We start from the raw sequence: 25,522 nt of genomic DNA, 5'->3' as shown, positions 1-25,522 counted from the left end.
GTTTTTTTTTAATTTATTTTGAGAGACAGAGAGAACCAGTGTGAGCAGGGGAGGGTCAGAGAGAGAGGGAGACACAGAATCTCAGGCAGCTCCAGGCTCTGAGCTAGCTGTCAGCACAGAGCCTGATGCAGGGCTCAAACCCACAAGCTATGAGATCATGACCTGAGCTGAAGCCAGAAACTTAACCAACTGAGCCACCTAGGTGCCCTGGGGTATATATTTTAAAATTATTTTCCATCAGCAGTGTTTGAAAATACTTATTACCCTGTTTCTTTACCATCACTGGGTTATCATAACAAAAAATATCAGCTTAATAGTATTTTGTGAGTGTTAGACTTCTCATTTCTGTGTTAACTAGTGTGACAAAATTGCTATATTTCATTTCTTTTCAGTGTCTTAAAGTATTTTACTAAAGATCTATTTATTTTCTTTGATCATTTTTTTCTTTTGGTATATATGTTTTAAAAATTATTTCCACACTTGCAGATAGCTGCAGATAGCTAAAATCAGCACAAAAAACAACATGGGTCGGCAAGAACGTGGAGAAAGGGGAACCCTCTTACTTTCTTGGTAGGAATGCAAAATGGTGTTACCACTCTGAAAAACAGTATGGACATTGCTCAGAAAGTTAAAAAATAGAACTACCCGATTACCCAGCAATTGCACTGCTAGGTATTTTCTTAAAGAGTACAAAAATACTAATCCAGAGGAATATGTGCACCCCAATGTCTATAGAAGCATTATCTACCATAGACAAATTATGGAAAGAGCCCAAGTGTCCATTGACTGATAAGTGAATAAAGAACATATATACAAATACATACATGGAATGGAATTAAAAAGAATGAAATCTTGCCATTTGCAATGACATTGATGGAACTAGAGAATATTATGCTAAGTGAAATAAGTCAGAGAAAGACAAATACCATATGATTTCACTCATATGTAGAATTTAAGAAACAAAACAAATGAGCAAAGGGAAAAGAGAGAGAGGCAATCCAAGAAACAGACTGTTAACTATAGATAACAAATTAATGGATACCAGAGGGGAGGTGGGTCAGGGCATGAGGAAACAGGAGTGTGCTTGTTGAGATGGGAGCTAGTTGTTGCATGGAAGTGTTGAATTACTATATTGCACACCCAAAACTAATATTACACATATGTTAACTAACTGGAATAAAAACTTTTAAAAACTAGCTATCAAGACTTCTAAAGGACTTACATTTTTTTCTTTCCTTATCAGGAAATAAAAATCCTAATAAACTTAAAAAATAAATGGTAATTTTATATATTAGAAGTAACACTATGAAATCTGCACACATATGATAGTCTTGTTACCTGCCTTTAAATTTTACTTATGCTTTCCTTTGTTGTACATACTTCACACAATGCTAATGTGCCCCAAGTCAGCTAATATTTTCCTTTATCTTTTTATTGAACTCCTCAGTATGCTTTTCCATAAATTATTCCAATTCTCAAGAAGGTTCTGATTTTTCCAAGGAAATTTTAAGACACTGATCATTAAATTAATATACAAGATGAGGTGAGGAATTCACTCAAATTCTTTTTTCCACATTTTAAGCTAGTTATATCTACATCTTTTATGGAATAAACCATTGTTTCCCCATTTTTTAAACACAAGCTGTCTTTATTACATGTAGAAAGCAGAATGATAATCCCCCAAAGACGTTCACCTAATAATCCTTGCCACTAGTAAATATATTCAGCTATATGGAAAAGAAGAGTTAAGTTTATAGATGAACTTAGATAATTGCAGATGATATTAAGATCAGGAGATTATCCTGGGTCACCTGGATAGATTCATGGTAATCAAGAGGATCCTTAAAAGTGGAACCCAGAAGAAGAGTCAGAGCGATAGCAGCACATGAAGAAGAGCCAGACACTGCTAACTCTCAAGATGGAGAGCGGAGATCATGAGCCAACTTATAGAAGCTGAAAAAGGCAAAGAAACAGATTCTTTTTGTAGAGGTTCTATAAAACAAAACAAAACAAAACAAAACAAAACAAAACAAAACCAACAGCAACAACAACTACCTTTCTAAAGCACCCAGCCCTGCTTTCTACCTTGATTTTATCCATTGGGACCTATTTTGGACCTCTTACCTCTGGAACTGTAAGATCATAAATTTATGAAGTTTAAACCATGAGTTTGTGGCAATTTTTACAGCAACAATAGAAAAAGAATTTAAAATATATATACTATGTCAAATTGCCCTATGCTTGCCCTATCCACTACCTTGGGTCTCCACACCTCTTCCTCTGCAGCCACACTCTCTGTGACCTAATCCAGCCAGGGGCTTGAAAACCATCTTCAAATTTTTATCTCCACTTGGTGCCACTTCCTTGAACTCTGGGCTCAGCTGTCTAACAGGCTGTTGGACATCTCCTCACATTGGGGTCCAATTGACATCTCAAACATAATTTGTCCATGACCAAACTCTTGATTCCCCAAAATTTCCCAAATTACTTCTCCCCTGTCTCAGTAAATACAATCTCTACATGCTCAGCTTTATAGACCAAAAACCTTCAAGGCCTCCTTAAGTCACCCCTTTGGTCCACATCCAACATGCAATCCATCATGGTTCTTCATGTTCCACTTTCAAATCCCAAGTCTAACTATTTATCGCCTTCTTTACCACAAATATCATGGTCCAACCTACTATACTACTGAAATAGTTTTCTAATTAGTCTTACTGCTGCCATTTTGTCTATTACTGTTTATTCGCCTGCTGCTTCCTGTGGCTTTTCATCACACACAGAATAAAACCCAGAATCTCCATAATATATGGCCCCTGGTTCCTTCTTTGACTAAAACTTCACTGTTCTGGCCAAGGAGCCCTCCATACTTTCCCCTAATGTATGTACAGAGCCTCACATCTGTTTCTTTAAGATCACCGCTCAAATGTCACCTATTATGATGAGACTTACCTAACCAGTAACCACCCTGTCTAAACTGGAACTTCTCCATCAATCTCTTATTTTAACCTCCTTTATGATTTCTTTAAAATGACATATTATCATTAAACACTATATATATTTATATATATATGTTGATTTGTAAATTATTTAAGCAAACTAAGAGAATAAGAACATATTCCATTTTATATCCTAATATATCCAAATAGTTAGACAAATTCCAGGAAGATAGCCTGGGCTCAACAAATACTTTTGGACAGTTTTATTAAAAATGTACTCAGATTGTTTCCAGATTTTCTATTCTGCCTCATGGGTTTATAATTTGCTAGAAGTCTATTCATATTTTCTGTTTTTATAATTGAGTTGGATTTCTTTTTAGGTTATTTTCACATTAATATATGTTTAGTTATTATAATTTTATTTAAAAAACTATTGTCTATTGGCTTTTTTATTTAAAAATGTTTATTTACAAAACTAAGTACTTTTGGCTTTATGAATTTTAGTTTTGTTAAATTAATAACAAAACACCACACCGAATTCTGAAAGGAAATATGTGAATGCTATTATTATGTTAAAAATGATCAACAGTTTCAGAATATTAAAAGGTTCATACTAGTTTTCTTACTGATATCCGCTAATAATTATGGTGAATAGCTTAATTTGGGGTGTTTTATTTGCTGATTTTATTTTGGGGAGTTTTATACATTTGCTGCTCATATAATTTGGGTCCTTTATCTACTATAATCACGAAATGCAAAATAAGAAAATTATTACTTTTATGCATTTATATTGCTACTAACTCTCTGAACTATCTTTAGAACTAAGCAGATATCTGCATTTTGCAAATAAGGGAATGAGGCAACCAGAGACAGCTGACAGTGTTCAGAGCCTAAATTCAAGCTTGAATGGGTCTCAGTTCAAATAAGATACATCATCTTTTAAAGGTCTCTTCCCCCATTAGACTATATGCTTCTGACCTTCATGGATGATGTCATTTCATAAAGGCCCCACCTCCTTGCCATAAAACTTATTACATTATGAAAGAGTTGTTCTCAGGATTTTTCCCCATGGAGCATTTAGCAATATCTGGAGACATATTCTGGTCACACTGGGGAGATTCTGTTAACATCTAGTGAGTAGAGGGTAGGGATGCACTATATAGGACAAGCCCCCAGCACAAAGAAGCATGGTTAACATCTAAGTAAGCATTTGGATATGCCACACAGGTGCAATGTATCATTACCCCTGTAATCTGCATTACTACTTATCATCATCAAGACTCAATATAACCCCATAGGGTTGGCATTATCTTCACAACATCTTTCAGGAAAGGTTACTAAATATGGCAAACTAAGGTGTAATGTCATCCACCTAATATGTAAAGCCAAGATTCAGGCTTAGACAGGGTGGCCTCAGAGCCACATTTTACAATACCATATGCTACCTTAAGTTTCTTACATTTATAATTAAATTCAAGTTAAGCACTTCTATAGCCTTAAAAATTTATGGATTTATCTTACAAAATACAAATTAAGAATCAGTAACAATTGGCACATAATTATACATTTAATTGCATAGGCTGGAAATTGTCAGGTTCTTCCATGGTTAATTTGAAAGTTAATGTTTCACTGTGAAAAATGAAAATGGAAAACCAAGACTCCCCACCATCTGAATTCTGTGCTTTCTTGAATTTTTAATGAGGATCGTAAAAGCTGATGGTGCGAACACTTGACATCTTATGTAATACTGCTCGACTATATAATCAGGCAGTGAATATTTTGTACTGTTTAGTGGTTAAGTAAAAGAAGATCGACACACCTTCTTCTGGAAGAAAAAAATCCATAGGAGAATCCATGATTCACCAAGACCCTTTATAATGACTGATGTCACAGGACAGAAAAATTTTAATAAGAGGACAGGTAATTGTACTGTGGCCTGAGGAACAAAGGCTTTATACACATTGTCTAACCTTACAACATTCCCAAGAGAGAGGACAGGAGCAGGCGTTATATCTGTACTTGGTTGTGGGAAAAGTGAAAATACAGAGCAGCTCAGTGACTTGGCCAAAAGCATTTTATATAAATTAGTAACCAAAGAAAATGGTTTTCATGTCCTCTGCTTTTAAGCACTTTTTAAAAAATTAATAATTCATTGGTGGGAATATTCATAGTACACTTTGTAATTCTAACACATTTTCAAGAGTTTTGTTGTGTAGATACTGTGGTCCAGCAATGGCTCAAACTAAATATACATAATTAACAAATGCATATGTATCAATTATAAGCAGTTTATTTGCCATTGTTCAAATGCTACAACATCAGGGTGATCTAGCTCTGACATCTGTCACCCCGCTGATTTCCGTGGTTGACTTGGCTAATCCAGCTGGCTAGGCAAGGGTCCATTTCTCCTTCACTGTTCTAGGTGTGTCCTTCCTGAAGCTGCTCATCCTATCAAAGAGGACGACCTTCCCAGTGGCGGAGGACCATTCATCAGTCAAGGGTATTTCAAGTAGCTGTGCTCCCCTCTTAGGACCTCCAAACAAGCTCTCAAGGTCCACGTGTGGCAGAACTTAGGGTAGTCAAGCTTCGAAGACTACAGAGATCCAAATGAGGCACTGTATTGGCAACCTGCCTTTCTTTAAAAAAAAAAATGCTCCACCTTCAAGAAGTTTACCATCTACTTAAAGAAGCAGGACTAGTGCCTTGGTACTAATTAGAAAAATACCTAATATGTACTACGATATCTCTTTAATCTTGTAACTGACATGGATTTTCTCCTCAGAACAATGCAGTGAGACAGCTACTGATTTCATTCACATTTTACAGATGGGGAAAATTGAAACATGGAGAGGGTAGGTAAACTGCCCAAGGACACAGAAGGTGTCAGAGATAGAAATCTAGGCTAGGAGACGGCAGAATACACACTCTTGATCACTATACTACCTGTACAACCTTCAAAATTTGCCAAGTATTGGGTGCCTGGGTGGCTCAGTTGGTTGAGAATGGATTCTATTTTGGCTCAGGTCATGATCATGGTTTGTGAGATCAAGCCTCATGTGGGGCTCTGCACTGACAGTGATGGTGCCTGTTTGGGATTGTCTCTCCATCTCTGTCTGTCCCTCCCACACACACTCTGTCTCTCTTCCCCCCCCCCCCGAATAAATCAGCATTTAAAAAAGATATCAAATATTGAAGAAATGAGAAAATGGGGTGGCTGGGTGGCTCAGTCAGTTAAGCCTCTGACTTCGGCTCAGGTCAGATCTCACATTCGTGGGTTCGAGCCCCGCATCAGGCTCTGTGCTGACAGCTAGCTCAGACAAAAGCTGGAGCCTGCTTCTGGTTCTGTGTCTCCTTCTCTCTCTGCCCCCGCTCTCATGTTCTGTCTCTCTCTGTATCAAAAATAAATAAAATAGTAAAAAAAAATTAAAAAAAATTAAAGAGAGAGAAGAAATGAGAAAATTATCTCCACAGGGATCACTGGCACATAGTCATGAAGGTACGATGTTCAAACTGGCCCTTGAAAAATGGGTATGATATTCCTCAGTCAGTGGTCCTGAATTGAAGAAAATACCATTTGAGTAGCATTTTTGAAAGTGTGTGTGCATTTGAGGGGAGTGGACGTTGTTTGCCATGATGATTGGGAACTTCCATGGCATTTAGTCAATGGAAGCCTACTGGTTATCTTGTGCAAACAAGACATAAAAGACAGTACTCCACAAAGATGCATTGTCCTGTATCTTATGCAACTTCCTAATGATTTGGAGGATAGTGTGAAAAACCTGTTTGTCATTATCATAGAACTATTCTCCACTTTGAAGTACAACCTTTTTTTAAATGCAAATGAAAAATCCAGACATGCGATAACCAGTAATTCAAGGGAAGGTTGAATTTTGTTTTGTTTGGAATGTATACTAAGAACTGTTCATCCTTGAAAAAAAATGTTATCCATGACAGTGGTAGTCAGGGAATTTTAATTATAAATCTAACATCTATATTAAACTATTTTTGCAGCTTTCATATTGATAGTGAATCCACATATAAATGCAAGTATCTTATTTTTATGTCTTTCAGTATAGAAGTTTGAATCAATTACATCATGAACTATGTATTCTCTTAAATAAGTTAGTTTCCTTTAAAATTTTCCTTTTGATACAGGTGGGACATAATAATGACATTTGCAAATGACTATTTTATATCACCTGTGACTTTCATTTTAGAATATTCCACAGGATGTGATCAAATATTTTATATAAAAGGAGGCTTCACATCCAACAGAGCAGTGATATCCTAGTTTAGATTAGTGTAGGAGAAAAGGACATAGAAATCAAGACAGTTTCATTGACTTTTTTTTTACTTCGGCATATTATCTGAGCACCTACTATGTGTCAGCCCACTCTATTGTGCACCACTGCTCATAGAAGAGAATGAAAAAGCCCCTGTACTCATGAACTCCACACCTGTAATGAAAAAATAGATATACTACTTAGTAATAAGACACAATGTGAACTACATGTCTTTTCAATCCCACACAGGCACAATGCTTAACAGACTCAACCAAGGATTATTTAATATTTAGGAAAGATTTTACTTGGTATTTACTATAGGTTAGGGCTCAACCTTTGTGAAATTATAGATTTTTTCCTACAAAATGCAAATAATTTCTGGACAGAAGATACCTTATATTGTATTGCTCTTGGGACACTAAAGATATTTGTCTTTGACTTATTTCAGTATGGCTTTCCTCAAATTCTCTTGTAACCAGCCTTCCTGACCTAGTGGCTCTCATTAATGGGTCAAGTACATTTTTGAAACGTGTTAATTCCATACTGGAATGAGTCATATCTTTAACCAATTGAAAACTTCATTTTTATACATTTTAGTAAGTTTTATATGGTAAAGGAATGAAATTGAGGTAAATATTAGAGAGCCTTAGACATAAGAAGTGTTTGGAGGAGCCTGGATGGCTCAGTTTGTTAAGTCTGACTTCACTCAGGTCAAGATCTTGAAGTTTGTGGGTTCGAGCCTCACATTAGACACTGTGCTGACAACTCAGAGCCTGGATCCTGCTTCAGATTCTGTGTCTCCCTCTCTCTCTGCCCTTCCTCACCTACACTCTGTCTGTCTCTTTCTCAAAAATAAAATAAACATTAAAAATAATGAAAACATTTAAAAGGAAGTATGAAGAGTTTAGATTTTTAAGAAAGAAAATTGAGGTCAATTATACATTTTTAAGCAGGTTATTTACTTGACAAGAAAGATATTACAATTAATCATAAAATCTGAGAAAGATATTTTTATATTTTTGTGTAACTTAAATCAGTGGTTATTTAATTTCAATTAGAGAATATTCTTGTGCTATTAAGCATAGGATATAAATTCAGGACATCATTTAGCATTCATCACTTTCTGTTAATATTGGAAATCAATAGTCTATTATTTCCTAATTTAAAAAACCTTAAAATTCTTGAAAGAAAAAAATCACTTTATTTAATGCACAGGAGATTTTCAAGAAAACAGATGAAATATTTTTGAGAATAATAAGCAGAAATTTAATTCTTGTTTTATAAAAATGTTTAAATGTTTTTTTATTTATTTTTGAGAGACAGAGAGAGACAGTGCAAGCAGGGGAGGGTCAGAGAGAGAGGGAGACACAGAATCTGAAGCAGGCTCCAGGCTCTGAGCTAGCTGTCAGCACAGAGCCCGATACAGGGCTCGAACCCACGAACCGTGAGATCATGACCTGAGTCAAAGCCAGACGCTTAATTGACTGTGGTACTCAGGTTCCCCTAGAAACCTAGTTCTTAGATGACTAGAAAAAGAGAAAGCTATGAGAGTCTTAGGGAATCTACCAGTCCCTGGTGACCTAGGATGGGTGGTTATAATGGCTGGCCCACAGGACTTGGGCAAAAACCTGGCTTCATATTAGAGACCCTTGAAGAAGGCTGAGATCCTCAAAGAGAAATAACTTAAAGAGAAAGATCAAACTAGAAAGAATTTCTACCAGTAAGTTCAACAAAAAAGAACATTTGCTTATCTCAGACTAGAATTTCAAAAGTAACCTGAGACATTGTGACCACGTAGACATTTAGGTCTACATTAAGACTATTGGCATGATCTACAAAATTGCAGGCTGAGAATTTTAATTTAAAGCAAATTTGGGTTGGTAATGCTTAAAAGTGCCTAATAGAAAAAATGTAATTCTTTTCTGAAGGAGTCCTCAATGAATTTCTATGAACAGATTCTTTTTATGTTTATTTATTTTTGAGAGAGACATACAGACAGAGCGTGAGCAAGGGAGGGACAGAGATAGAGAGGGAGGCACATAATCAGAAGCAGGCTCCAGGCTCTGACTGTCAGCACAGAGCCCAACGTGGGACTGGAACCCATGAACTCCGGGATAATGACCTGAGCCAAAGTAGGACCCTTAACCAATTGAGCCACCCAGGTGCCCCTACCATGGATAGATTTTCAACAAACAAAGCTCATAGTCACAAATCGCAAAGTATATAAGGAAACATCACAATCTGTAAGATTGGCAGAAGACAAAATAGCAGAATAAAACCTCCAAAACCTTGATATTGAGTTTATTGGGAACAGACTATAAAATAAAAATATGTATAATAAAATAAAATGTAGACTCAAATTAAGAAGATAAAGGTTACAAAAATGAGCAGGTGAATTTGAGACAAGAAGAAGGCAAATGGGAAGTCTAGAAAAATAAAAATTTTAAAGAACTGTAAAGTTCTTTTTATAAGAGATTTATAACGTTTAGGTTATTAGAATATACATTTAAAGAATTATTTACCTGTAATAAGGAAAAAAAGTTGGAAAATATTTTAAGAAGTTTGAGTGTTGTGAAAAATAGAGAAAGTAAGTTTAACAGGAGTTATGTTTAACTGGAGTTAATATATAGAATGAAGAAGGCCATAATCAAAAATAATGAATAAGAACTTTCCAGAAAGTCAGAATTCGAAACCGAAATTTTCAAGAGTTAGTTAGGTCTCTTCTTTTTTTGAGAGAGAAACACAGCATGAGCAGAGGAAGGTTAGAGAGAGAGAGGGAGACACAGAGTCTGAAGACAGGCTCCAGACTCTGAGCTAGCTGTCAGCACAAGCCTGATGCAGGGCTCGAACCCACTAACCATGGGATCATGACCTGAACCGAAGTCAGACATTAAACGGACTGAGCCACCCAGGCTCCCTGAGTTAGGTCTCCTCAACATATGGTGTTTGGAAAACTGGAAGGCAACATGCAAAAGAATGTAACTGGGTCACTTTGTACACCATACAGCAAAACAATCTCAAAATGAATTAAAGACCTACATGTAAAACCTAAATCCATAAAAATCCTATAAGAGAGCATAGGTAGTAATTTCTCTGACATCAGCCATAACAACATTTTTCTGGATATGTCTTCTAAGGCAAGCAAACCAAAAGCAAAAATAAACTATTGGGACTACATCAAAATCAAAAGCTTTTTCACAGCAAAGGGAAAAAAAGCAAAAAGCAAATAGACTTAGAAAGCACATTTAATTCTAAGCAGATTAATAAGAATATATCTATTTTAGATGCATTATGATTAATTGCAGAACACCAATGATAAAAAGACTTTAATTACAAGAAACAACAATTAGAATAACTGCCTTTCTACATTTTTTCTTTTCCTTTTTCCAACTTCATTGAAGTATCATTGGCAAATTCAAATTCTATATGATTAAGTTGTACAATGCAATGCTTTAAAATGTGTATATATTATGAAGTGATTGCCACATAATAATTAATTAACATATATATCAACTCACCTAATTATCTGTGTGTGTGTTTAATGAGACCAGACAGGAGGTCTGCTCTTGTAGTAAGTGCACAAGTCATTCTTTATTGTAGTCACCATGCTGTACATTGGATCTTTAGAACTTATTCACCTTATAATAAAAATTTGTAGGCTTTGACGGTTCCCATTTCTCCAACTCCCAGTCCTTGATAAGCACCATTTTGCCATCTTACTATAAGTTCAACTTTTTCAGATTCCAAATATGGGTGAGATTATTCAGTACTTATCTTTTTGTGTCTTACTTATTCCACTTAGCATTGTGTCTTCCAAGCTCATCATTGTTATTATAAATGACAGGATTTTTTACTTTTTATTTTTTCAAAATAGTTTATTGTCAATTTGGTTTCCATACAACACCCAGTGCTCTTCCCCACAAGTGCCCTCCTCCATCACCACCACCTCTTTTCCCCCCTCCCACTTCAACCCTCAGTTCATTTTCAGTATTCAATAGTCTCTCAAGTTTTGCATCCCTCTCTCTCCCCAACTCTCCTTCCCTCTTCCCCTCCCCCTGGTCCTTCATTAGGTTTCTCCTGTTCTCCTGTTAGACCTATGAGTGCAAACATATGGTTTCTGTCCTTCTCTGCCTGACTTATTTTGCTTAGCATGACACCCTTGAGGTCCATCCACTTTCCTACAAATGGCCAGATTTCATTCTTTCTCATTGCCATGCAATACTCCATTGTATATATATACACCACATCTTCTTGATCCATTCATCAGGTGATGGATATTTAGGCTCTTTCCATGTTTTGGCTATTGTTGAAAGTGCTGCTATGAACATTGGGGTACATGTGCCCCTATGCATCAGCACTTCTGTACCCCTTAGGTAAATCCCTGGCAGTGCTATTGCTGCGTCATAAGGGAGTTCTATAGATAGTTTTTTGAGGAACTTCCACACTGTTTACCAGAGCGGCTGCCCCAGTTTACATTGCCACCAACAGTGTAGGAGGGTGCCCATCTCTCCACACCCTTGCCAGCATCCATAGTCTCTTGATTTATTCATTTTAGCCACTCTGACTGGCATGAGGTGGTATCTCAGTGTGGTTTTGATTTGCGTTTCTCTGATGATGAGTGATGTTAAGCATCGTTTCATGTGCCTGTAGGCCATCTGGATGTCCTCTAAAATGTCATTACTACCCAAAGCAATCTACACATTCAATGCAATCCCCATCAAAATTGCACCAACATTCATCTCAAAGCTAGAACAAACAATTCTCAAATTCGTATGGAACCACGAAAGACCCCAAATAGCCAAAGTAATATTGAAGAAGAAAACCAAAACGGGAGGCATCACAATCCCAGACTTTAGCCTCTACTACAAAGCTGTCATCATCAAGACAGTATGGTATTGGCACAAAAACAGACACATAGACCAATGGAATAGAATGGAGAACCCAGAACAGGGCTCACAAATGTACGGCCAATTAATTTTTGACAAAGCAGGAATGAGTATCTGATGGAAAAAAGACTGCCTCTTTAGCAGGTGGTGCTGGGAGAACTTACACCATACACAAAAATAAACTCAATATGGCTAAAGGGCCTGAAACCATCAAAACCCTCTAGGAGAAAGTAGGAAACAACTTCCTTGACCTCAACCGCAGCAATTTCCTACTCAACACATTCCCAAAGGCAAGGGAAATGAAAGCAAAAATGAACTACTGGGACATCATCAAGATAAAAAGCTTCTGCACTGCAAAGGAAACAATCAAGAAAACTAATAGGCAACAGACAGAATGGAAAAATATAGTTGCAAATGACATATCAGATAAAGGGCTAGTATCCAAAATCTACAAGGAACTCACCAAACTCCTCACCCAAAAAACAAACAACCCAGTGAAGAAATGGACAGAAGATATAAACAGACATTTCTCCAAAGATTTTTTACTTTTTAAAGACTGAGTAGGGGCGCCTGGGTGACTCAGTTGGTTAAGCGTCTGGCTTCAGCTCAGGTCATGATCTCAATGTTCCTGGGCTCAAGCTCTGTGTGTGTTGGGGTCAGTGCTGAAAACTATCTCAGAACCTGGAGCCTGCTTCAGATTTTTTATCTCCCTCTCTCTCTGACCCTCTCGTGCTCACACTGTCTCTCTCTGTCTCTCAAAAATAAATTAAAAACATTTAAAAAGACTAAGTAATATGTAATTTCACGTTTGTGTATTACATTCTCTTTATCTGTTCATCAGTCAATGGACACAGGTTGTTTCCACATATTGTAATAATTATGATTAGTTATTGTGAACAGTACTGCAATGAACATGAAAGCACAGGTATCTCTTTGAGATCGTGATTTTATTTTCTTTGGTTATATACCCAGAAATGAGTTTGCTGGATAATATAATAGTTCTGTTTTCAATTTTTTAAGGAACTTCTATAATGGCTATACCGATTTATGTTCCCACCAGTGGTTACAAGGGTATCCTTTTCTCCACATCCTTACCAGTAATTGTTCTCTTTTGACCTTTTGATAATAGCCATCCTAACAAGTGTGAAGTGAAATTTCAGTGTGGTTTTCATGTACATTTTCCTGCTCTGATGTCTGTTGTTTCCTTTCTTCTGATAACTTTTACCACAGTTCTTTTTCTGATTTCTTGAGCTATACAGTTGGGTTAATTTGAGGTCTTCCTTTTTTCTTAACGTAAGTGTATATCACTATAAACTTTCTTCTCAGAACTGTTTTTGCTGCATCCCATTAGTTTTGATATGTTGTGTCTCCATTATCGTGTTTTAATATTCTATTTTTTCTATTTCTTTTTTGATTTCTTCTTTAATCCATTGGTTGTTCAAGAGTGTGTTGTTTAGGGGCACCCAAGTGCCTCAGTGATCTCATGGTCCACTGGATTGATTCTAGCATTTGAATCCTTGGGATTCTCTGTCTCCCTCTTTCTTTCTGTCCCTCCCCCATTCTCATCCTGTCTCTCTCTCAAAATAAATAAACATTTTTTTAAAGAGCGTGTTGTTTAATTTCCACATACAGTCCTTATAAGGCTTGTATGCTGTATAGTACCTATGGGTGGTTAAGAAATAATTATTATAATGTACATGTTTGGCACAGGGAATGGCACGAAGAATTCTGCCAGGTAGAGAAGAAAGGGAGAGAAATATTTTTATAGAGAAATGAAACGTGAGCCAAATCTGATTATCTTTCTCCACATGCCTAAGACTACTGTTTCAATCAGGCGCTTTTCATATGGGCTTGCCGAGGTTTTGGGGTCACCCTATGCTTTTTGCTACCTGTCATAATAGTGGGAATCCTCCTCTACCAGTGCTTGGATCTCTAGCAATAAAGGAGTATCTGGTAAGCACTGAATGTGTGACTTTGGTTTTCCTGAATCAACGAATTACAGAAAAGGCAATGCCATCAAGGGCATAGAGATGTGAATCCACTGGTATTTTCAAGGAACCAAGTGTCATTCAGTTTTATTGGGGAAAAAGATGCAATTCAAAAAGAACAGAGATCAGGATGCCTGAGTGGCTAAGTCGTTTAAGCATCTGGCTTTTGGTTTGGGCTTATGACCTCATGGCTTTGTCATGAGGCCCTGCATCAGACTCTGCACTGGTCGTGTGGAGCCTACTTGGGATTCTCTCTCTCACTCTCTGCCCCTCCACCACTACACTGTCTCTATCTCTTTCAAAATAAATAAATAAACTTAAAAAAAAGAAAAACAGAGATATAAAAGAGGTCCCTCACCTCTGGCTGAATAATATTGCATCAGGCAGCTCTGATCAGGTAATTCTCTTGCTCTGTAGCTTCTGATGCTATTAGGGTGGCCTAGTAAAGTATTTTCACTTGGCATTCGTGGTCCTGGACCCATCTTATGTATTGAAACCACCACGTTCATCAAATTAGCTGTTATTTCCTTTTCTTTACTCTCAGCCAAATTAAATACACCCTTTACTTTTCCAGCTTTATGTCCTGTCAATGTTCTTTGTTCATTCGCCTTTACCTGAAAATTTCCAAGTCTTTCGTACCTAACCAAATCTCCAACTATTTATCCTTCCAGTTTCATCTCAATTTCCATCTAATTTATGAACATTTTGCTGTCTTTTTCCCAATCTCACCTCCAGAAGGGAATTATTTTCTTTCTCCAGTAAAACCCCCAGTGCTTTATCCTTCTCTTTTGAGAGTCTGTCCCTTTGGACACCTGTCATGTGCTGGTTTGCACTGCCTTCTTCCTCATGCCTGGATTTAAACATCTCGGAGATGATATCTCACTCATCCATTCAACTTTGTCACTTTCAATACCTCACTTAAATTTAAAACACTCTATGCTCAATAACAGTATACTGAATTAATTTTATTTTGAAACTAACAACAATATATAGTGAGAAGATGAGTGGTGTAGTAGAAATCTAATGTGTTACTTGATTCATTCTTCTGTGGTTATATGTAACGTGTATTGAATAATGTTTCCAAAAGCTTGTTAAATTTACCAGTCATGCAAATTTGCATTTATAGTGCAAGATGAGTTCTGTCACCTGTCAGAGAAAGCAGAGTCTAATCTTAAGGCATCTCAAGTTCTGTACTTTCAAAGCCGCAGGTGAGCCTTATTTCCCCAGGAAAGTCTGCGTTACACCTTGAAAACAGCGGTCACAGAAGTCAGCTATGCTTTTTTATAGAATTATTAGAGAAATGTATAAAATTGCATAGAGAAGAACCACATAAAGCCTAAGTGAATTCCTGATCACAGAAGGTTTCACCTTACGTAATATTTTAGATGGATCTCTTTTGATCAGAACAAAAAAATGCCTTTTGTTCTTTTTATTGTGCTTAATGTCTGTGATCCGCATCCAAGGGAATAAAATGTCAAACCTTCATTCACCGGAGTAAGAAACCTTCCAAATTTGATCAAGCAGTGACCTGTAAAGTATAGCATTTTCTAAGGAATATCCAAAAACTACCAGCCATAAATAAATTAAAAAACAAAATTGCAGCCCTTGGCTGACTGTAAATTTACTTATCAGTGATTTGGAGAGGAAATGTGTAAACACTGTGGATATTTTTTATATTAATCCTAACTCTTGCCCAAATAATGAGAAGGCTTATAAAATAAGCTATGTAGGGTTGCTAGGCACTTATGAGGTGAGTGTGTATAAAAGGTTTCACTGAACAAAGTTACATTTTGTAGCAGATACTTTAAAGATATTCTGCTGGTTTTAAACATGTGATTGTAAATGGAATTGCTCATTCTTTGTGCACGTTGCTTAAATACAGAACACATTGGATTCAGGGTAATTTTACTGTTTCCTTTTTTCTCATAATTAATGTATAACAACTAAAGAACACTTTAAAAAACATAAAAACACAGTGTTCTCTGGAGTATACCGAGTGTGAATATAGAGGCCAGATTATGAAATGCTTTTTGGCTTCAAAAAATAAGTTCAACATTAAAAATAATTGACACTCAAGGTCCTCTGAGTTCTAAAAAGTTACTAAAAATCTCCTTGACATTATTTTATAAACTTAAGTACTATGTATATAATATTTATCAATAATTGAATTTCCTAAAATTAAAAGTGAAAGTTCATTTATTTATTTACTTATTTTATTTCATTTTAAGAAAGAGAGTGCAGTAGCAGGAAAGGAGCAGAAGGGGAGAGAGAGAGAGAGAGAGAGAGAGAGAGAGAGAGAGAGAGAGAGAAAGAGAGAGAGCGAGCACGCCAAGCAGGCTCCACAACCAGCATGGAGCCTAATGTGGGCCTTGATCCCATGACCCTGGAATCATGACCTGACCCAAGATCAAGAGTCAGACACTTAACCAACTGAGCCACCCCAAAGTTTTCTTTCTTTCTTTTTTAAGTAATAAGCTATATCTTGGCAAAGATTTAGCCAAAAAATTTAAGATGGAAAAAATAATACAATAAAACTGGATCGTGAGTAACTTACACTGTTGAGTGTTCTGCAAGACAAGGAAACATTTCTAATAACTTTTAACTTGATAAACAAGTAATGTTTTGCAATATGAGTAGTACATGATGCTGAATATCACATGATCACAACTGAGCCGATGGTTCCCCCCACCCCCTCTGTCAGATGGTGGATGATTGTCTCCCATCTTCGGATGCTGAGTCTCAGGCTACAGTGTTTGGCAGAAATCAGGGATTTTTCAGAACTTTGGAAGGTGACCACAACAGACACTGGTGTATTTTTTGTCACTTCAAATCTATGGACAGTCCTTTGTTTTGTCATACAAGAGTGTGCTTAGGAATGCTTTGCTTCCTTCTGGGTAAGGCTGTCTACAGATATAGACACTTTTCTCTGCTGTATCATTGCCAATTACATTAAATACAGTACATGACAAGAGTTGATCAGTAATGTGCTGTAGTCAACACTTGTGGAAGCACATACAATGGCTGCCATGCAGGAAAAGTTTTGAAAAGAAAGGCAATAAGAAGATGATTACACTGGACGTTAGGAAGGAAATCATTAGAAACGATGAACGAGGTATGTGAGGGGCCAAAATTGCAGGATTTTACAAGGAATCTACACCTACATCTCGTCTGCAGAAGAGGAGAAGAAAAAGGCAGACGGATCCCTTATTTCAAATGAGATTCTGGAGATGTGTAAAATGTGAGAAACCGTGCAACATTTTGTAGAAAAACAGCACCTGAATAAGGCTGCAACAGTTTGAGTAATGAATCTGTTTCACGACAATGTGATGTCACATTTCCATGAAATCCTCAAAAGAAGGCAAAAGCAAGTCATTGGATAGGTTCCTTGTTAAAGTTGCTTGAAAAGAAAAAGATTCTGTTGAGCCACTAGACAGCAGTGATTCTGCTAGTGATAGTAAAAGTCGTCCTACACAGTGACCCTCCTCTCTCTTGTCTCCCTCATACCAGTCATGAAGGTTTTCAAAGTAAATGCAGGTTAATTTTTTTGTCTTTATATTTCATATTTTATTGAATATTTTGCATTCTATTACAGTATTATAATCATTGTATATGAATATATTTGGGCTGTGGGACAAATCGTCTGAGTTTTCATGATTTCTTGTGGGGAAATTTGCTTTGATATTCAAGTGCTTTGGATTGCAAGCATGTTTCTGGAACAAATTATGCTCTCAAACTGAGGTCTTACTGTCATATGTTTTATAAAACTTTCTTTAAAGTTGGTTTCTTGAGATTTTTAAGAATCCACAAAAATGATGAACATATGTCATTTGCCCTCATTCTAATGCAGCCACTCGATCCACATTTGCACAGACCAGTGTCTTTGTGCTGTCCCTTAGGTGGGGTCTCAGGATGCATTTCCTTTTCCTACTCTCACCACAACCCTGACCACCACCACCTGACCAGAAAACAAAGAAACATAAATAAGATTTAGCTGAAAATAAGTCTAGTCAAGACCTAGCTAGTATGTATGCTGTTTTGTTAGCTCCTTTTTTTCCCTTTGGCTAATAGTCTTTCTTGAACAAGTTTATGTCATTACATATTTGTCCATCATATCATATTTATATTTATGCTGTATCTCATTGTATGAATAAGCATAAACATAATTCATGTAATGTGCTGATTGTAATCCTACGTATAGCAAAGGATAAAGTAAAGCATCTTTAAACTCTTTGAAGAGAACTATATTCATTAGCAATTACACTTGCCTATATATAACACATATTCTACTGAAGTTGCTTCAGAAGTAAGATGTTGGGGCTCTTCAGTGGCTCAGTCGGTTGGGCGTCCGACTTCGGCTCAGGTCATGATCTCATGGTTTGTGGGTTTTAGCCCTGTGCCAGGCTCTGTGTTGAATGCTTGCTCAGAGCCTGCAACCTGCTTTGGATTCTGTGTCTCCTCTCTTTGACCCTTCCCCACTCACATTCTGTCTCACTCTGTCTCTCAAAAATAATACATGGAAAAAATATTTTTAAAGTAAGATGTTTATTTTTCTATCTTCAAAAAAAGTGCAGTTGGCAGCTCGGGGCTGGCAAGGATGCTCTGATAAGTCCTCGTGGATGGACGATCTGTCTAGCTTCCTGGTCACAACAACCAAACTTGTGGCATTGGTCCTCAGAGTCTCAGAAAGTCTGAGTCACCTCCCGACAAAGGGGAGAGGAATGTGCAAAATCCATACTCTAAACAAAGTCTGTCTCTATTGGAAAACAAGAAGCAAAAAAACAAAACAAAGAAGCAAACTAAAAACACTTTCTCTGAAGCCTGGTCTAGAAGATTCCCACTTAGGTCCCACTGGACACATGTGGGCCGCATGGCAAAACCAGGTTAAGCAAGAGTTGGGACAGGCATAATTTTAACAAAGTGTATTCTCACTCTGAACAAACTTGAGGTTCTCTTAGTAAAAGTGAAGGAAAAATAGATACTTGGCATGTAAGTATCAGTGTCTATTCTAGAAGTATATGAATAGTTGTAAACATCATACCCAGTGGTTGCTTAAATGCAGAGTGATGCCTCAGGCTTGACCTTGAGGTTTATGTATGTGTGTCTAAGCAAGAACGTGTTACACATAGCTTGTAGTTTAGGTCCACCCATTTGTCAAATATATTCTTTTAAATTTATTTACTTATTTTGAGAGAGCAAGAGAAAGAAAGCATGAGCAGCGATGGGGAGGCTGGTGGAGGAGGCAGAGAGATAGGAAGAGAGAATCCCCAGCAGGCTCTGCACTGTCAGCATAGAGCCCAACTCTGGGCTTGTTCCCAGGAACCGTGAGACCATGACCTGAGCCGAAACCAAGTCAGATGTTTAACTGACTGAGTTACCCAGACGTCCTTATTTGTCAAATATTTTAAATGAGAATTCTATAAACATTTCCTATCTGTAATGGTAGAGAAGGGTGAAGAGAAACTCATCTATTTCTTTTTCCGTTTACAGCAACCAGGCAACATGTTGACCAAGAATCCTTAGACGAATAATTAATTCAATTGTCTTTGTGTTAAGAAGAACAAAAGTCTGGGGTGCCTGGGTGGCTCGGTTGGTTAAGCAAGCATTCGACTTCAGCTCAGGTCATGATCTCATGGTTCATGGGTTCAAGCCCCACATCAGGCTCTGTGCTGACAGCTCAGAGCCTGGAGCCTGCTTCAGATTCTGTGTCTCCCTCTCTGCTCCTCCCCCATTCATTCTCTGTCTTTCAAAAATAAATTTTTTAAAAAGTTAAAAAAAGAAGAGCATAAGTCTAATTTATGATAGTGATGGAAGTTTCCATAATTATATCATAAAACAGCTGACATTTCTGTAACACTTTTCCTTGAAAAAGGTCAATTCCACCTCACGTATTTTGGCATTTATCTTTTAAACATTTTTTAAATGTTTATTTATTTTTGAGAGATAAAGACAGAGACAGAGAGACAGAGTGGGAGCAGGGGAGGGGCAGAGAGAGAGGGAGACACAGAAACTGAAGCAGGCTCCAGGCTCTGAGCTGTCAGTACAAAGACCAACACAGGTCTCGAACCCACAAACCATGAGATCATGACCTGAGCCAAACCAACTGAGCAACCCAGGAGCCCTTCATTTATCTTTACAATACATGTATTCTCTTCTGTGCTTCCAGTGATCTTGTTTTCCATTCCACACAGTGTTCGAATCTTACAAGCATATTAGAATCATAAAGGAAAAATTTAAAGAAATACTAATGTCTGGGATTCATCCCCAGAGATGTTGATTTAATGTGGTTTGGACTTAATACTCCCCAGGGTATGCTGATGTGCAGCCGCAGAGAACTACTTCCTACAGCATCTTAATCCAATGAACTTCACCCCCCATTCCCCCAGCATATCCTCAAGCTTCCCAGTCTCTGGCCTACACCATCTCCCTACACTATTGCCAATAACTCTCTGATCCCTCTGAAATCTATAGTCCACTGATTCACCATATTTTTAATGTCTCCAACCTAAGTCATATCCTCATTTTTTCCCTAAAGAATCTTAGAGTTCCTTGCATACACCCTCAATTTCTAATTCTATTTTCCCCTGTTTTAATTCTTTGGCAAAACCTGTTTTGATTAAACCCAACTTTCCATGGACTCTGTAGTCGATCTAGAAGGCTAAATGTGACTAACAAAAAAATTCAAACAAATAGACAATCCATCACCACTAACCTCAAGTGGGTCCTTATTTCTCTCATGCAGTCTTATTATTCTTCTCTAGTCTATTATTTGCCCACACTCCTATTGCATACTTTTCCTCAGCATATCTGCCCAGTTCTCCAATTTCAGTTGATTCTATTGATTTGAACTTCACTGAGGAAATTCTTCTGCCACTGAATGTATCAACTGATTGCAAATCAATTTTATACTATCCCTGTTAGTGGGATGAAATGCTATGTCCATCCCTCTGTGCACTAGATCTCACTTGATACTGCAAAGATATTGGTTGAAAAATATCACTCCAGATGGTGTCATCTCTTCTCTGCATTATCACTTTCCCTTCTTGATTGTACTGTTCCTCAAAGCATTGTATTAATTTTTGTTGCTGCTTTTGCAAACTACAACGCGGTTAGTGGCTTAAAAGAGCATTAATCTATTAACTTACACATGGGGAAGGAGTGGGCAGAAGTAAAACATGGATTTCTAGGGCTGTGTCCTTCTGAAAGTTCTAGATAAGCATTCATATCTTTATCTTTTCCACCTTCTAGAGGCTACTGTATCCTTGGATCACAGTCCCTACTTTCATCTTCAAGTACAGCAATATAATATCCCTTGAATCTCAACCTCTCTTGTTCTTTCATGCTCTCTCTCTCTCTCTCTCTCTCTCTCGCTCTCTCACACACACACACACACACACACACACACACAAATCTGCCTCCATCATATCTCCTTCTCTGACACTCTTGCCTGTATATGAACTCTCGTAATTACATTGGATTTACCTGTAATAATTACCCTGGATCTACCTGAAAAACGCAGACTAATCTCTCTCATCAAGATCATTAGTCAAATATTACAATGTCTATTAGAATTTTGTCATCGAAGATGACATAGTCACAGAACTTTGGAATTAGGACATGACCATGTTAGGTGAATCATTATTCTACTTACCATAAACATCTAAACCTATTGCTATACAGTCAAACTTTTATTTTTTTAATGCTTATTTATTTATTTTGAGAGAGAGAGAGCCCAGGAGGGGGGCACAGAGAGAGGGAAAGAGAAAATCCTAAGCAGACTGAGCTGTCAGTGCAGAGCCTGACATGTGGCTCTATCCCATGAATGATGACATCATAATCTGAGCTGAAATCAAGAGTCAGATACTTAACTGACAGAGTCACCTAGGCACCCCACAGCCAAACTTTTAAAGAGAAAAAACAAAACCCCTTTCCCTTGACCTCACAACCCCTTGTACTGCAGTTTTTCACTGTTTTCAAGCAAGAATTGACAGAGTGGTTCTTCTTCTTGCTATCTTTAACGTATGCCCTCCCATTCTGCTCTCCATTGTTGTTCAAGCAGACTTTATTCTTCACAACTCCCACTGAAACGCTTGTAAAAGTCATATACAAATTCCACACTGTTAAATTTCATCGTCATTTCTTAGTTTTCATCTTACTTATCCCATCAGAAGTTTGGTCTCTGGTGATAACACTGTTGTTTCTCCTAAGGTACTTTCTTCATTTGGTGTTGGGGAGGCCACTCTCTCCATTCATTCTTTTCCCATCTCCCCAGTCACTTTTCTCATTCCCCTTTGTGAGTTCCTTCTTGTTTTTCTGACCTTTAAACACTGTAATGCTCTGGGGTGACCATAAGGATGACTTTAACTCTACATCCATTCTGACAGTGCCCACATTTTATTCCCAGTCTGGAATGCTCCAGAATTTCCCATGAAAATCTTAGAGGTGTCTCAAATTCACTGGGACTAGAACCAAATCACCAATTGCTAAAAATAGCCACCTTAAGACCGCTTCTCCCCTGTGCAGTGGCAACACTCTCCTTCCAAGTTCATGCATCCAAAAGCCTTGGTTTGAATCCTAATGTCCTCTTTTTTATTTCACCCTTTAGACTCCACCCATGAACACATCTGTCAGTTTTACCTTCAAACATATTCAAAACCAAAAGACTCTTCCTGAGCCCCACAACTACCCCCTCATCTCAACCACCAACATCTTTGTCCGCATTTTTGCAACTTGGCCCCCAGGCGTCTCCTCTGCTCCCTACAGATTACTTCAAAACAACAGTCAGGGTGGCCCTTGGAAAACAAAGTCTGATCATGCTATTCTTCCATTTAAAGTTTCAAAGGCATCTCTTCTTACTCTAGAGCCTTAATAGAGCTTGCTGCCTCTCTCAACTCCTATCTGGCCCCTCTCTCTCTTTCCTGTATTGATGCTGAAAATGGCCATTTTTCAAACTGCATGAACAGTCTCCCCTTCAAGGTTGTACATGTTCTTCCTCAATAAAGGAATGTCCATCCCTAGATATTCACATGGCGTTGCCTTCACTTCCTTTAGGTCTTGACTCAGGAAGCCTTGCCTTGCCACTCTTTGTAAAGTAAAACTCTCTCCCACAAGTTCTTCTATTCCTTAATTGTGATTTATTTTTCTGCATAGTGCTTTTCCAAACCTGTCACTTTCTATATATGGAAATAAATGAAGACTAATGAAAGGAGAAAAGCAAAGGCTATTTATTCTGAGCCTGCTATATAGCAAGGAAGTCAGCCACTGTAATCTGTGTTGGACAGAGACTTAAAGGAAGGGGAGGAGTGGGCAAGCTTCATAGTAGAGAAGGAGGAGCCATAAGGTGTGCCCTAACGGGGGCTGTGGGCATGGTGAACCTATTATCGGGTAACTAAGAGGCAGGCATCCTACATGACTGGTGAGGGATACATATTTGTTTTTCTCTGGTTGGTGTTAAGTTGGAAGTAGAGGCAAAAATTCAGGAGGCTATCAGTTATTAATCAAGCCCTGGTCATTTGAGGTCAATTGTTAAAGAAGTTATTGTTTAGCATCCTGGATTATTACTAGAGATAGAGATGGAATTTGACTTCTTAGAAGGCTGACATACATCAGGCTGGCTTCCTCAGTTGTTTATTACAGATAAAGGGGTGCACTTTATGAGCTGGTTGCAACAGGTTGTAGGACAGAGTTCTATTTTTATACTTGGTTTGGCCATTGTCCATTTGTATATTCAGTTTCCCATATATTTGCCTCTTTAGCTATCCATTGTCTCTTCTCACTAACATGTAAGCTTGGGACAAACTCAAAGTCAAGTGACTTAGTATGCGAGGGACAAGGATTGACATTTATGAATTTTCTTATACCCAATTCTTCACACATAGTCCATGCTCAATAAATATTTACTGAACGGATGAATAAATGAATGAATAAAAACAGAGCAGATAGGACCTTACCTACTTTCATGAATGGTTAAATGAAAGATAAGTCATATTAGGGAGAAATGGAGACTAAATTATTTAATTTAAGTAATTCTTGAAAAGTGAAGGTTCAGCAAATACTATCTCTCTCTCCTATTCTACTTATAAAAATACAATAGCTCTTGTCTGTAAATGACTTTTAAAACTATGGAGTCTCAAAAGAGAGTTGAAAAAGTCCATGTGGTACAAGTCATAATGTACAATGTTGGCCTTCATGTTAGAAATAGCATTATGTTTTACTTTGCTTTTCTGTTTGGAGTGTAATTGTAACTACTGTAATGTAAATGATGGAAAATAATTGCATATGTTAAAAAAATAAATAAATACACAGAAAAAAAAAAGAAATAGCATTATGTTGTTTTTCCTCTAGTAAGTCTTCCTTTTGAAAGTCAAATAAACAATGGAGCGCCTGGGTGGCTCAGTCGGTTGAGCCTCTGACTTTGGCTCAGGTCATGATCTCACTCTCCTGGGTTTGAGCCCCGCATCCAGCTGACAGCTCAGAGCCTGGAGCCTGCTTCCTATTCTGTGTCTCCCTCTCTTTCTGTCCCTCCCCCTCTCATGCTCTCTTTCTGTATTAAAAATAAATAAAACATTAAAAACATTTTGAAAGTCAAATAAACAAGAAAAAAACAGATTTGAGATAAATCCTAAATTTAAACCAAAGTAATGAATTCTTCCAGTGTCTGTCTTTTCCATGTAGCACAGTTCCCGTAAACCTTGATTTACAAGGGGGACTCCAGGTTGGGTTTTTCCTAACAGAGTGAGCCGGGAGCGCCCCCTGGTGCTTGGGTGACATCACCGCTCTCTCTTTAGTTCCGTAATCAGGGGTGTCTACCTTTCTACAGGGTATATACAGTACACTCTCCTGAGTGTGAGCAAGAGAGAGGTTTTTTTTGTTTTGTTTTATTTCGTTTTGTTTTTTAGAGAGAGAAATAGATGGGGAGAGGGTCGGGGTGGGATGGGGGGAAGAGAATCTTAAACAGGCTCCACACTCAGCGCAGAGCGTGACAAGGGGCTAGATCCCATGACCCTGAGATCCTGACCTGAGCCGGAATCAAGAGTCGGTCATTCAACTGACTGAGCCACCCAGGGGCCCAGAGAGGTTTTAAGGTCATAATCTCTGACACTTATTATTGCACGCTGGGCCCTATCAGTTGTTTTATGACCATTTTGATTATAGAGAACGATCCATCTCCTAATTCTCATCTGAGCTCAGAATTCCAAATATCTTCCCCCCAAAATCTTATCTTGTCTTCGTCTCAAATACCTAAACATCTATGTGTAATCTTTAAGACAACACTTACCTTTCAAGAAGGACCATTTGTAATTCAATATTATTGGGAACACCTACACTGTTCTGGGCCCTGGTTAAACGCTTTGTAGGCATCATTATATTGAATCTTATAAGGAACTAATTTATGAGGTTCTGTTATTATTGTGCTTTTGCAAATGAAAGCT

This window comes from Suricata suricatta, chromosome 5 (assembly GCF_006229205.1).
Source record: "Suricata suricatta isolate VVHF042 chromosome 5, meerkat_22Aug2017_6uvM2_HiC, whole genome shotgun sequence".
Taxonomy (NCBI): Eukaryota; Metazoa; Chordata; class Mammalia; order Carnivora; family Herpestidae; genus Suricata; species Suricata suricatta.
The sequence above is the reverse complement of the archived record's forward strand: the minus strand, read 5'-3'. Positions refer to the sequence as shown.